Source organism: Pinus tabuliformis, chromosome 4_1 (assembly GCF_031772625.1).
Source record: "Pinus tabuliformis cultivar Carrire ecotype Pingquan chromosome 4_1, CPIR1, whole genome shotgun sequence".
Taxonomy (NCBI): Eukaryota; Viridiplantae; Streptophyta; class Pinopsida; order Pinales; family Pinaceae; genus Pinus; species Pinus tabuliformis.
Window position 1 is genome coordinate 997,681,255 of NC_142303.1, and position 13,274 is coordinate 997,694,528.

Genomic DNA, 13,274 nt, shown 5'->3' on the forward strand with positions numbered 1-13,274 from the left:
ATATACTCTTATTTGTTTTCTTGGTTTTTAGATTTTTGGATTCTTGATATCATATTATAGAGGAAAGGGTTTTGATCTTGTGAAACATTTTCCTCCTATTTCAAAGCTTGTAACTTTGAATGAATAAGCTTGTAACTTTGAATGAATCCTTAGGTCCTTAACCACTTGTATGCTTTCAACAAGTCATTCAAGGCCACAATTACCTCAAGACCCTCAAGGCAAATTTTTGTTGTCAAGTCTTTCAATTTAAGGGTTTTGTTTTAAAGCTTTAAGTTTTATGATGGGGAAACTTATAAAAGTTGCTCAGTATGCTTGTAACAGGTTTGTTATCCATAACACAACTCAAGATTTCTCAACATAGAACATTAATTTACCTCTCCAAGTAAGAACCCCCTTAACATCGCTATTCTTCCACATGTATTTAATTAGAGGATAATGCCGATTAGTGACGACCATGGCTTCTTCTTTACAACTATTTGAATATGGTTTAACATTCTCGGTCTCAAGTTATGTTGCTAGCTTAAAGATCAAATCTTTGAACTTGATATTATGTATGTTAAACCATTTATGTTAATTTGACTCTAGAGTATGCTCAGATAGACTCATTTTGGAGTTATTCATGTTTTATAATAATCTATACTCATTTTTATGTAGCTAGGGTTTACTTCAGTATGATTCTCAACCAAGAATGTATAGTTTTTCTCTTTTAATTGATTCAGAACCTCTTTGTTTTAACAACAGATACTTCTTTTGTCCCATAATGTCTTAGTTTTCATCAGTAATTTCTCCTTTAAAACACTCGATCGAAGTCAAGCTCTAAATTCTTCCAATTTGACTTTGTACAGAAAGGGTAGTTATAGGGTGCCCATGCAAATACATATATATGCCTATCTTTTCTCTATTAATCATAATGTTGTATGTATATCTTTACTTTGTTTACTATGTAACATAAATGCACCCATGCTTTACTTGCTATCAAGAAATCACAAGCATTCATAATAATTACTATCTATCTACCATTGCATGCTAATTATTTCTTTTCCTTTCCCTGTTCACTAAGTGCATTGTTTATCATTCATACTTTGTGAAAACACCTACATGCTAAATATCACTTAGTAAACATGTGATTCAAAACCTAGCATTCCTAATAACAAAACAACTACAATATTCTTTTTACTTATCTAATCACTTGGAATTACAGTAGGAAACAACAAGTTCCTCCTAACTAGTGAATTGCAACCACAACAATTCCCCCGAGCCTCTGGCCTCTCTACTGTTAGTGACTTAACATTATATAATGGTATTTTTCCTCCTTCCCCACACAGGGTCTAGAAGCATCCAACCTTTTCCAATGTTTGTCCTTTTCTTCTCTTACCTAAGATTTTATAGGTATATTTTGTCCTTATCCCTCAACATTGTATTTCTCTCCCACTATGTTGTTTCTTCTTCCATCCAACATAACATTTATCTCTAGTTATCTTTTCTCTTTGGTGGTGATTATTCCTCTTGGAATCTTGGGGAATCATGGGATGTTATAACTTTGACAACTGCCACCTTTACTTGTCCACTACCTGGGACTTCAACCACTTAAACAATTATTGACAATAGAGTAGCCTGACTACTCATGTTGGTTTCCATAATATTTCTGAGGAAAAAAACATTTTATTTATATTTTGCACATAATTATTTACACATTTCATTCAATTGTTCAGTTTTAGTCTTGGCCCCATGAGCCCCACGACCAAATTTTTAAACTTAAATAATTACAAGTGAACATAAAATCATAAAGTCTTGTAAAAGTAATTGTAATAAGGGTACTACATTTCCCCTCCCCTTAATCTGAACACCATCCTTAGTGTTTTCTTTGCATTCATCACTTTTGAAAGAGTGAAGGAAACATGCCTCACATTTTCTCTTCCATCTCCCAAGTGGCCTCCTTAGGGCCAAAGTGCTTCCATTGCACTTTCACCTAGACGATGGCTCAATTTCATAGTTAGGCTTCCTTCCTATCTAAAATTCACAGAGGCTTGTATTGGAACTTGCCTTCTAGTTCGATTTGTGTCACATTCCAATCAATGATATGAGTTTGATCATAAATATATTTCTTTAAAATCGATACATGAAATACATTATGCACTTTTGTGTGGGTTGGTAGTCCTAGTTCGCAAGCCAATAGTCCTACTCTAGCTAGTATTTCAAAAGACCCACAGAACCTTGGTGCTAATTTAGCATAGGTTCCCAGCCTTCGTGTGCTCTTCTTTGTTTGGCATTGATATAAACATGTTCTACCACATTGTATTCCTTGTGAATCATTTTCCGATCTGCATAACTTTTTTACCTATCTTAAGTTCTTTTTAAATTGTATCTTGCCTTTCTAACCACCTGCTCCATATCTCTTAAGAGACTAGGTCCCAAAACCAGTATATCTTCTAGTTGACTCCAACTCAATGGAGTATGAGATTTCCAACCATACAAGACTTCAAAAGGATTCATCTTAAGAGATGCCTTATAACTATTATTGTATGAAAATTCATCAAAATGTGAGTAATCCTCTCATTCAGTGGGTTAATCCATTGCATACATGTGAAGCATGTCTTCAAGGATTTGGTTGGTTCTTTCAGTTCATCCATTAGTTTGGAGATGGTAATCAATACCGAAATTCAATTATGTACCTAATCTTGTGAAAAGTGCCTTCCAAAATTTTGATGTGAATTTTGCATCTTTATCAGAAATGATTGTTTTTGGTACCCCATGAAGTATGAATATCTCCTTCATAAAATTTTCAGCTATGTCAACAACTTTGAATGTTGACCGCACCGGTATAAAATGAGTTGCCTTACTCAGTTTATCAACTACACCCATGATAGAATCATATTGTCTTCATAAAATCTAAGGAGATAATTTCTCATTTCCACCACGAATAGGTAAGGGGTTTAATAACCCAACATGATGTTGGTGTTCCACTTTAACATTTTGGCACTCAAGATATTTTGCTAAATACTCAGCCACTTCTACTTTCCTCCTCGACCAATAAAATCATTTTTCAAAGTGTTGTGATAAGTTTTTGATATCCTAGATGAGCTGGAAAAGGTTTCTTATGATGTTCATCTAGGATCATTGTTTGATTCTATGCACATTTTGGATATACATTCTATTTTTGAAAATCAATAAACAATCACTATTCAGAGCATAATATGATCCTTCTATTGGGTCAGTTCCATTTAACAACTTTTCTTGTTTTTGTCTATATTCTTGATATTCTAAGGTTGTAGTTTTGATTTGTTTTAACACTACTAGCATAGATCCCACGGGTTTGATTTAAACTTCTACTTAATAAATCTACAATTTTGTTATATTTTCCCTTGATGTGTTTGATTTCAAAATCAAGTTCACTTAGGAAAGTTATCCACCTTGCTTGCCTTGCATTTAAATCTGGTTGACTAAAGAAATATTACAGGTTGATATGATTAGTTACTAATATGAATTTCTTGCCCAAAAGGTAGTGCCACCACATTTTTAAAGCATGAAATACTGCAACTAATTCTAAATCATACACATCATAATTCTTTTCATGCTCCTTTAACTTTCTAGATTCATAAGTCATAACATGGTTACCTTGCATTAACACTCCACCTAATACTTCCAAACAAGAATTTGTACACACTATATAATCTTTATTGGGATCAACAATCATAAGAATTGGAGCTGCAATTAACAAATATTTCAATTGATCAAAACTTCATTGACACTTTTTGGTCCAAATAAATTTAACTCATTTCTTGTAATTTCCATTAAGGATTTGATGTCAGGTACATCTTTGGGAATAGGCCAATCAAGAATTGCCTTAACCTTTTCAAGGTCTACGATGATTCTTTCTTTGGATATTACATGATCCAAATAATGAATTTGATCTTGATAAAAATCACACTTACTAAATTATGCATATAACTTATGCTCTCTAAGTGTTTGCAACACTATTCTTAAGTGTTGTTCATGCTCTTCTGGTGTCTTAGAGTAAACCATAATGTCATCAATGAATATCAATACAAGTTTGTCTAAATATTGGTTGAATATATTATTCATTAGACACATAATTGTAGTTGGGGAATTTGTGAGTCTAAAAGGAAACACAACAAACTCATAATGGCCTTATCTAGTTCTAAAAACAATCTTATGAATATCCTGATTTTTAATTATGATTTTATGGTAACTAGCTCTCGAGCCTATCTTAGAGAAGATTGTTGGTCCCCTTTCCTGATCAAATAGATCATCAATTCTAGGTAATGGGTATTTATTTTTTTATTTTCAATTTGTTAAGTTGTCTATAATCAATACATAAAGTAAGAGTACCATCCTCCTTCCTTAAAAAAGTATCGGTGTTCCCCAATGTGAAACACTTGGTATGATATATCCCTGGTCCAACAATTCCCAAATTTGCATCTTTAACTCAGTCAACTCTGGTACATTCATCCTATAAGGTGCCCTTGACATTAGTGTTGCCCTTAGTACTAACTCAACGGTAAAATCTATCTCTCTTTTTGGCGGAAACCCGTGAATTTCATCCATGAAAACATCTTTGAATTCCTGCACCACTACAAAGTCATCCCAAGTCTTTTCTTTGCTTTCCTGTGTTAAATCTTCCACCTATATTGCAAACAATTTACACCCCTTCCTTGCACATTCTTTTAGTTACAAAGTTATCCATGAAAACATCTTTGAATTCCTGCACCACTACAAAGTCATCCCAAGTCTTTTCTTTGCTTTCTTGTGTTAAATCTTCCACCTATATTGCAAACAATTTACACCCCTTCCTTGCACATTCTTTTAATTACAAAGTTGATATCTGTCTTATTGAGTTTGGTCTAGGTATGCCTCTAATAATATGTATTAATCCCTCATCATTAGTACAAGTAACCGTCTTTTCCAAGTAGTCAATAGTTACTTTATGCTTTTCTAGCTAATCCATACCCACTAACACATCATATGATCCTAGAGGTGGGATATTCAAATTCATTTATGTTTTCATTCCATTTAAATTAATAGGAAAATATATAACAAATTTGGTAATATTCTTTTTAGTACTAGTTTCTAGTTGTACCAGCCAAGAGCTTTTATGTTTTTCCATTTTCAACTTACATTTGTCCACCATCTTTGGATTAACATAACTTAAATTAGCTCCTCGGTCTATTAGAATTGACACAACTTGGTTCATAATATTACCTTCTATTTCAATCATAGTGGATTGATGTTCAACTTGTTGATCCTCCAAGTTGCATTGATTATGGGAATACTCCTAGACACATCATTTACAATGGAAGCTTCTTGTACATTATGTAAAGCTTGATCAACATTAACATTATATGGGAAATTTCTAAGTTGATGAAGCTCCCCACAACCCCAACACTTCAAGGGTTCTCTTTCCTTCTCATTGACTTTTTTAACATTTAGATCAATCTATCTAGATCTTATTTGTGCATGAGTCTTTGATCAATTATTATTCCTATTGAAATTTCTATTTTGAACCTTTTATTCCATTGCATGAATCTATCCTTTTTCTTATTTTACCAGGGTTTTGAGTTATCTTTTCCTTGTTTAGACAATTGGTAACATGTTCAGGCCTTTCAAATACCTTCATCCATTGTCTTAGGGTTTTCATACTCAATTTTCTCTCTGAATGAAAGGGGTAAACAACTAGTGAATCACTGAATTTTGGCTTTTTCCTTGTGAATGTACGATACATATCATAGGAGATGGGTGAATTTAGAGACTAATTCATCCATGATCATATGACCAATCTTCAGTTCATGGAACCCTTTAGCTCTATCATCATAGTATATTTTTGTCAAATATTTTCCTTTGAAGTTTTTTGAAAATCTTCTCAACTCATAGTCTTATCTTTTATATTATCTTCTATATGGCGTTCAGATTACTTGGGTTATTCATATACCTAAAGATATGTACTCATGTTTAAAAATTGTGCTTTAGCTGCCTCCTCAGATTCGTTGTCAAATACTAGAGGCCTAATCTTCTTAAATTATCCTTATAGTTCTACTTTCTATTTCTTCACTTGATTATGTGTTATCAGTAGCATTTTGGCTTATCTGTGTTCAATTCCTTCTTCATCTAGTTCCTTTTCATTTTCAGGATTGAGAGGTTCATTGTTGTTTATACTGTCCTAATCCTTCCTTTTGAGGGATTCCTTTTATCTCCATTATTTGAGGCTTGTCCTAATGTTTTATAATTTGGCTTTTTGGTTATACTTTTTATGACTGTTTCCTAGTCAACACTAGCTTTCAACAAGTTTTCATTATATGGTTTAATGCTTGCTAGTTCTTCTTTCAAACCCTTCACACTCTCTAATAACTCTATTGTATGTGACAATGCATCACCACCTAGCGATATCCAAAGTTCCTCTCCATCAGGAGGTCTTGAAGATGATTATGTCATGTCCATTATTTACTTTTCTCCTTACTTTGTAAGACAAAACATTTATTCTATTAAATTCAAGCTATGTTTTGGCTCATGGGCCTTAGTATTGTAACCTATAACTCTGATACCACATTTAATTTCCCCCCAGATTTACACACTAAAAATATAAATTAATACTTCTAATTAATCCAATGTTAGCATATTGTCATTAGTAAAGTCGTAGGAAAGTTGTTCTTAACCAAAGGTTATACTTCCAAATTTTATAGAGTCAATATTCTACGTATAAGTTCCTGAGTGATTTCGACAAATAACATGGGTATGAAGGCACTCTTGCCATCAAAGATTCATTTTATTTTTATTTTTAAAAGGAGATTTCTTATATATATATATATATGAAACTCGAACCCTTAATCTTAGGCTCCATAACATTTAATCAACCTTGACTATCCACGATATCTTCATCACGACGTGGTATGGTTTATCCTTGAGATTAAAAAATATGTTTGGGTACTATGAAAGCACCACATTATTTCACCTCATGACTACTCAAATTCAAGACACCATTAACACTAAACATACTCATAACTCATATCAACCAATGAGCCATCATGTCATATGACATGTGGACCTTTTTTCCTTAGTCCATGACCTCTGGTATACTTTTCTGACCTCCCCCTTCCTAAGTAACACTTGGGGATCATAGTGTGTGGGTCCTCCTTCTATGTGTCAAGTATGCAATGCACAATTATAACCAATCCATGTGACAAAGTCATATGTGGACAACTTAAATGATTCAAAGAAATTGAATAATGTTGATGGCTCGATGGAACATCTGGTCGAATTGACTACCCTCCCAAACTTGTCATTTGGCATTGTTCTTTCTCTACAGTCTAGGATTTCTGTGATGATAGACTAGGGTTAAAGCTTTTTAGTTTTGCTTATTTAGTTATTAATGGCGCTTTATTTTCACTGTGAATTGGTTTCATCCATAACGTTTCGAGCTACAAGCAATAGGGAAATTTACAGTTCTTTATATGGTTATTTTGTTAAGGGTTTTACAATATTGAACTTTTTTTATTTATAATTCTTTCATTTATGTCGTCAAAAGTCTACCGTTTTGAACTTGAAACTTTGATCCATTTTGGTTCATGGAAAAGAAACTCGACTGACAATTTTGGGTTTTTCATGTAGGACCTTCCAAGAGTCTTTCAGAACATTGCACTAACCCACAATTTATTCGAGGGTTTCAGAGCTTTCACTGTCATCAGAGAGGGAACTCTAAAACAACACCCCTTAAACAACAACTCCTTCGATACATTGTATTCAAGGTCTTTGCAAAGATAATAACTAGTTAAAAGTTTAGACATTTAAGATACTTAGGAGCACAACCACTCCTAAAGACTTGAACCCATCACTCTTGCAATGCCATATCGCCCACTTAGGGTTTCATTTTTAGGTAACATGAGGGTTTTTATGCTTGAATTCCTTCTTGTGTTTCGATCAAGGATTTCTAACTCGAATTCCTTTCAAGGTTTCAAGATGAATTCATCATATGAAGAAGACTCATGTGTTGGAAATAATATTGAGAGGCGGGGGGTGAATCAGTATTAGTCAAATCAATAACCTTTTTCCTTTCATACTCAAAAATATATACGCTACTTCAATGAAGGTAACTCGCGTGTATACACAACTATATCTGAGGCAACCAACGTATATCCAACAAACTTGTGATTCAGTTAATTCATCATATGTTGATCTTTAATCAGTGCATTAGTACTTAATTAACCATATAAACAGTAACCAGGTGCAGTGATAACAGAACAAACCATCACACATGAGAAACACACATGAACACCAAGATTTAAGGTGGAAACCCAATGCGTGACAAAAACCACCTATTGTTGTCTTCCTTTAATATAAGAAAAACCTATTTACAATCTTGTACTGGTGCAGATTCATACCAGTACATAGGCACCCACCTGCAGAAGGCTACAACCTTCTCTCTTCCTCCAGGGACCACGTTTTATAAATTTTCAGACTGGATACTCCTGGAACACAACACCATAATATGAAGGCCACATTTCATCCAATTTTCATATTGGACCCGTCAACAACATTGAAGCTCAAAATCAATCACCACTGCAATACAACCATCAAATACATCTGCATTAACCAATCATTGAAGCTCAATCATAAATCTTTAAATCACCCACAACTAAATCACTGAAAACCCATAGTCACTGAAGCAAATCACAATCAATCAATCTGAACATTCAGAATACTGTCATCAACACAGTCACCAGAACGCGGAGCAGAACCCAGAATTCTGCAACAACAGCCAGATCCAATTGCAACTTCAAATATCATATCTCATAGTGTATACGCTACTCTGATGAACCGAACCAGCGTGTATATGTGCTTTTACCAAAGCTAACCAGCGTATACATCTCCAAATATTAATTCATAATTTTGCAGCTATTCCAGACTTCAATTAACCCAGATCATAACATTTACAGAATAACACATGCGTCGGTATTCAGATCTAGACTATACATGATCAAACCATATAATGATAATTCATTTCAAGCCTTAAGATTACGATCCATCATTAGATCTTATCCCTCATCAACCGCTAAGGTTCATCCTTGGTTAAGATCAAGCAAAGCACCATAAGCCGATAACCTACATACTAGATCTCACACTTCATCATATATTCGATACTTGCACCCTTGGCCTAATGATCTTCTCCTCCTTATATAGTTTTAGGCCTTTTTCAATACCATGGATCAAAACCACTTAGGACCAATACCTTGGACCAAATACCTAGGGTCGATACCTCGAACCAAATACCTTGGACCAAATACCACGGACCAAAAACTTAGTTTTCCAACATATACGCGCTTTTCCTTCTGTGAAAGTGCATGTGTACGTATACGCTACTTGTGTTCAGTGAACCTGCGTGTATACGCAGCTTGGTCAAGATGAACCTGTGTATACCTCTCTTTCTTCATTCTTTGTAGTCTGAACTGTAATTCTTTGTTGCACCATGATCTTCCATCTGAGTGAGTTGCCATCAAGGACAACACCTGTATCATAATGCCAACAATCTCCCCCTTTGACATCAAGGGCAAAGGGCGGACTAAGATATTCTCATTTTGATATACATTATGCTGTCCATGCTCCCCTGAGTACATGCTGAATTATCTGATTAAGCCCCCCCTTTGTACATGCTGAGAGGCACTATATTATCCATGCTCCCCCTGATCATATGCAGAGTCTGCAAAAATATTTTCTAAAAGAATAACATGACTCTATAGCTCAACTAAGTGAGTATGACTTTCCTATCACAAATGACTCATACATACATCTATCTCCCAACCAAGTGGGGATATACCGAATTTGACTCATCCTCCCAACCAAGTGGGTATATACCAATTTATACATGACTGAAATGTAGCAATTATTACATCATCCTTCCCATGCAAAGTGGGGATACAAATTACATCATATGACCAAAAATGATTACGACAGACAAAGACAAATTATTACATCATGGGCTTTTATATTTCCTTTACATCGAATTATATTTATAACAGAGACCAAATATCTAAACAAGACCATGATAGTCATCAACAACTATCATGTGATCTGCACCATCAGCAGCATCAGGATCAACAGCCTGTATATTTCCATCATCAAAGGAGTCACCTGAATCAAAACAACTATGTGGATTTGTACCAAGATCTTCTAAGATAATGCCAACAGTGCAATATTAGAAGCATATGCTCCCCCTGAACTTGTGTAAACTTATGAGTACCAACACATTTCTACATATCATCAGCAAATTGTAACCATATCAAACAGAGCAGACAAGTGACTGAACCATAGCAGACTCCTTTTCCTGAGTCAGTCCCGCTGCTTTTTCTTGAAAACACCATATACGCGACTTTGAAGCTTCTAACTCGCATATATACGCGACTTCTCTTAATAATAGCTGCGTATGAAAATTGGAATACTTAAGTTTTACACCTTTAACTTCCCCTAGGTCTGTTATGTCTGCAAACTGAGCTATGCCACATCTTTCTGACAATAGTTCTGTCTTCTTCACTACATTGGATTGTGATGATGTATGCTCCTTTTGGTTTCGTGTCCGAAATTTGCTCCTACATTCCTTTAATTTATGTCCAAACTTGTTACACGCATAACATCTTACATGTTTCATATTCCTTTTATTGCAATCAATAGCTTTGTGACCAAACATATTGCAAGCAAAACAATATCCCTTAAAGTACCTGGAACGTGATGATCTTTCTGTGTGATGGTCTTGAACCATTCTACTTCTGCATCTGGCTGCAACATGTCCAAAATTATGACATATAAAACATTCAACATCATTCATCGAAGGAAATAACTGACTATCACTTCCACAGTTAGGAGTAAAAGATTTTCTTTGAAGAATTTCTTTCCTTGGTTGTTGATGGGGTTGACTTTTTATTTCCTTGTTGAGCATCTCAGATTTTTCATTGGAGTTTCTTACCTTACCTTGTGAGCTAGATTCACCTTCATGAAAACCAAGACCAGTCTTTATAATGGGCGAATGTTGAACTTTGAGGATTTCATCTAACATTTCTGATCCTTTAGCAAATCTAAGATTCAGAGTCTTTGTCTTTTCAAGTTATTTTCTTAGACTTACTACTTCACATTCTAACACTTCATTGTGTTTGTCCTTTTCAGTGAGTTGATGTGTCATTGTTTAATGACTGTATCCTTTTTTTCCAAACTGATTTTAAGTTGACTGATTTCTTTAAGGAAATATTCCTTTTCTAAGGCATTATTTTCATATGCCATGAGTAGTTTAATTCCTTGATCACCTTCATCACTATCGGACAAGCCATCGCTATCATCATGAGTATAATAACTTCTATTACCTTCTTCAGATATCTTTCCTTTGTCATGAGGGCATCTAGCAGCGTAATGACCAACTATACCACAAGAAAAGAATTTTAAAGGTAGCTTACCTTTGAACCTTCCAGAACCTCGTTGAAGCTTCTTGACAAAATTTACCTCATCTTCTTCTTCTGAAATGTGTCCTGATTCATTCATTTTTTCTTTTCCCTTTGCTGATGCTTTAAATGCGGCTTCTCTCATATTTGATGGTCCTCCTTTTCTCATCTCAAAGGCAGTTAAGATTTCGTGAAGCTGCATCATAGTGATATTCTGTAGATCCTGTTTTTCTTCTATGGCAAACACTTTGGGTTCAAATTTAGCAGACAAGGATCTCAAAACTTTCTTAACTAAGGCAACTTCCTTAATTTCTTGACCTAGATTCTTCATATAATTGACAACCTCATCTATATGTAGGAAGTAACTAGCTATGCTTTCATCACTATGCATCTTAAGAGTTTCATATTGAATTCTGAGAGTTTGAAGCTTAGCACATTTTACCTGAGAGTCTCCTTCGTAGCTTAGAACGATTTTGTCCCATATTTCTTTGGCTGATTTGAGCTGCATGACTTTGACAAACTCTGATTTTGACAAACTTCCCAATAAAATAGTGACAACTTTGGCATTGGTTTCATAATCCTTTTTACTTGCCGTATCTGTAGGAATTGTTGTTGGAAATGTATATCCTCCTTCCACAATTTCCCAAACATCCGTTCCAAGCGATTGTAGATAGGTTGTGGTTCTTATTTTCCAGTAAACAAAATTGCTCCCATCGAAGATTGGCGGTCTGATGGATCCCATGCTTTCTTGATTATTCATGTTGATGGATCTCCCTTCAAGCGATCAAGCTTCTTCTGAAGGACCTGCTCTGATACCAATTGTTGGAAATAATACTGAGAGGGGGGGGGGGGGGTGAATCAGTATTAGTCAAATCAATAATCTTTTTCCTTTCATACTCAAAAATATATACGCTACTTCAATGAAGGTAACTCACGTGTATACACAACTATATTTAAGGAAACCAATGTATATCCAACAAACTTATGATTCAGTTAATTCATCATATGTTGATCTTTAATCAATGCATCAGTACTTAATTAACCATATAAACAGTAACCAGGCGCAGTAATAACATAACAAACCATCACACATGAGAAACATACATGAACACCAAGATTTAAGGTGGAAACCTAATGCGGGACAAAAACAACCTGCTGTTGTCTTCTTTTAATATAAGAAAAACCTATTTACAATCTTGTACTGGTGCATACTCATACCAGTACGCATGCACCCACCTGCAGAAGGCTACAACCTTTTCTCTTTCTCCAGCTTCTACTGGAAGGCAGATACAACCCCCTAGCTCTTGTACTAGTCAATATGTTTACTAGTACATAAGCGCCAACCTACAGAAGGCTACAACCTTCTCTCTTCCTCCAGGGACCACATTTCATAAATTTTCAAACTGGATACTCCTAGAACACAACACCATAATATGAAGGCCACGTTTCATCCAATTTTCATACTGGACCCATCAACAACATTGAAGCTCAAAATCAATCACCACTGCAATACAACCATCAAATACATCTGCATTAACCAATCATTGAAACTCAATCATAAATCTCTGAATCACCCACAACTGAATCATTGAAAACCCATCGTCACTGAAGAAAATCACAATCAATCAATCTGAACATTCAGAATACTGTCATCAACACAGTCACCAAAACACAGAGCAGAACCTAGAATTCCACAACAACAACCATATCCAACTGCAACTTCAAATATCATATCTCATAGTGTATACGCTACTCTGATGAACTGAACCAGCGTGTATATGTGATTTTACCAAATCCAACCAGCATATACATCTCCAAATATTAATTCATAATTTTGCAGCT